The sequence below is a fragment of the Mesoplodon bidens genome (assembly GCF_964165515.1).
Source record: "Mesoplodon bidens genome assembly, contig: HAP1_SCAFFOLD_402, whole genome shotgun sequence".
In the NCBI taxonomy this organism is placed as follows: domain Eukaryota; kingdom Metazoa; phylum Chordata; class Mammalia; order Artiodactyla; family Ziphiidae; genus Mesoplodon; species Mesoplodon bidens.
In genome coordinates, this window is record NW_027671206.1 from 209,443 (window position 1) to 212,568 (window position 3,126).

The following is a 3,126-nucleotide window of genomic DNA, read 5'->3' on the forward strand; positions in this document are numbered from 1 at the left end:
ACAGTAGAAAACCTCATAAGAAACAGTGGTCCAGGGAACCCAGCAAGGGTTATCAGAGCAAAACCTCCTCAGGCTGAAAGGCAGGAACATTGCTGGGAGGATGGAACTTCCGAGTCTATTTAGGTTGGAAATTACAGAATTCTTTGCCTAGAGGAAAAATCGCTGCAGGAGAGAGAGCTCCATACTCTACAGGCTGTAATGGATGCTGTCAATTGTAATGTCCTGTGGAATCAGGCTGCATGAGTTGGTAATAGACTCTCACTCCACATTCTCCCAACCAAGGGAATTGTATGTATCTGGAAGGAATACCCTCAAATATTCATAACTTAATTCTATTCAAAGAGAAATAAAGCAATATTTCTATCTCAGACCAGAAACAATCCAGCTTACCTTGGGGATCCACGGAGGCTTTTCTCCTGTCCTATCATGGTGCAGGTCATCCGCCACATCCTCAGGGAGAGCTGGAGGGACACAGAGTAACTGTCAGGACACTGGTGCTGCGACTCAGGAATCACTCAGGGGCTTTCTTCTCGATGAGGACATGGGGTGGTGTGTATGGATGTGGGAGGTTAGTAAGTGTGGGCTGAGCTGGTGTTGGGCCATCCTCTTTGGGGGATGAAGGAAGGCAAAGGACAAGAGGAAGGAAATGAAAACAGAGCTTTGGCTTTCTAGCTAAGGGGAGCCTAATCAGAAGGGAAGGGTCGATCTAAAAAATGGTAAACACTAAAATGCATGCTCTGTTTCAATGACACAGACCCATGACCCACCCTGCCTCTTTTGAGCTTCTGCTAAATTGCCACTGTCTCTTGATTTTTCCCAGATCACTCTTTCCCCAGCATCCACAATGCCAGCTACTGCATTTATCATGTCTTCTAATGTATAATATTTTATACTTGATTAACAACAACCTCTATTAAAGGACTGAATTCAATCCTAGACAAAATATGCTATATTTATTCACTAATCACTTGTCTTAAGGAAAATCAAATACACAAGATTTGACAAAACTGAAATCCTACCATTTAGATACAGCCACTCTCAATCGTGTCATATTTTTCTCCCAATCTTTGTTTTCCATACAATGTATGTATGCCCCCTGAGTCAGGGGTTGTCCATACTCTAGGGAGCTGTTCCATAAGTGGGACACTTCGTTATGAAGAGGGAGCCCGGACTGAGCACAGCCTGTCTCTAACCCAGCTGCGCAGGAGAAGTGTACAGGCTAACAGTCAGGTTCCACTTTGAGTCCTTGGGTGTGGGCTACAGGAATTGACCAATGCTAAGGCTTATGGTAATGTTATCCAATACAATAAAATAGCTCCCTGATTCTCATCTGCTTTTGGCGTTGTTTAAGCAGTGACACCAGCACTGACAGATATGACCTGTACTGTATACATGGGGTCTCACACCTCTCAGAATCTGGGAGCTGACCAGGAGAACGCAGGTCCTGAGGTGAATTTCACATTAATGACTGTGCCAAAGTCAACTGATAAGTCCACCCATAGCTGCCCTGGATTCTGTGACCACTAAGGCCACCTGATGGGCAAGGTCTGGAATTTTAGAGATGCTAGGACTTCCAGCCAGGATACGGATGCAGGCACTCCCTTGCTCCATGACTGCGGATCCCTTGGCTGAGTGGTAAGTGCAGCTCAGGGATCCAGAGCATCCATACTGGGACCCACCCCTGGGTTCTCAGTATGGCTTTTCCACTTAGGAGGTCAAGAGCTTAGAACATTTATCTCTGCAGCATCTCCTTCTGAGGAAAAGGAATATTAAACAAATCTGGGCAACAGCTGTGTTGAGGGAAGAACATGCAAACAACTTCACAAAGCAAGTTAGGGTCCTGTGCCTGAGCTAACCTTAGGTACTTCAAAACTACACCGTAAGTGTCTTAGCCCCTTAGAGCAGATGAAAGTAATATTAGAGTTAAAAGTAACTTGTCCCAATTCCCTTATTCTGCAATACTGAAACAAAAAGCTACAGCAGAGGAAGCCTCATAAACACACAACTCCTGCCAGGATTTACCCAGGCCTTGAAAGAACTGGGAAGGATAAGACCAAGGCAGGCCTGAGGAAAGGTCAGAGGGTAGGCAGGACTGGGGAGTGGGGAGCAGGGGCAGGGCTGTCTGGACGGAGCAGTGGGTTGTAAGAAGAGCAGTGACCCTGGGTCCTGCTGCCCTGAGTCTCTGTCCTGGGCCTCTTCAATTCCAGGAGACCAGGTTAGCAGGGCTGTGAGAGCCAGTGTGTGAAGAAGCCCAGCAGCCCCTTCACACAGTCCTCTAGAATTCCTGCCGGCCATGAAGGGTCTTTAGGATCAGCTGGACGTGGACCCCTCTCAAATGGAAGCATGTCAGCACATCAGCCTTAGGAGGTGCTGAGGCTGAAATGAGGAGACTGAGCACATGCAGTGATCCCAAATCAAGTGTTCTGTGACTCTTCCACCTCTGGGAGCGTGCTTTCCATGAGGAATAAACAGTGAGGACAAAAGTAAGATGAAGCTACAAGTCCTGAAAGTGTAGAAGGAGAGAGTTCAACTCTCATCCACCACCTGACACAAAGTATAAGAACTTGTTCTCCAGTGTCAAGTGACTATGAGAGTTTTGTTCCCACTAGGACATGGCCATCATACGTGAATGTAAAAAGGAAACCAAAATCCTTGGTGCAAAATACCCTCCAGGTACCGAACAGAAACGAACCTTTCATTTTTGGCAGTGACAAAGCAATGAAAGAGTAGTCTTTGAGAAAGAAAATTTCTGAATGGCAAAGCATGAAAAGAAGCACAGTACAGTCAAAGGACATGGACACAATCACTCTATTATATCATTAAAGTTTGGAAAGAACAAATCAGAATTCTACACATATTTCCTTCTTCCTGATTTCCTATTCACCTTCCTTAGTTTCTAAAGAACCGCATGGAACCCAAGTGTTCTAGGAATTGTCTCGCTTTAGATCCTACCTGAGAGTTGTTCCCTATGTGAATCGTCCTCAGCATCACTGCTATGTATGCTCTCCAAGATCCATTCTGTATGAACACAACCATGAGCATAAAGTTATTATACAAGTTGACCCACCCATTTCTCCTACTCGACTTGCTGGCTCACACAGCATCACCCTGGTATTCGCTCCAGGT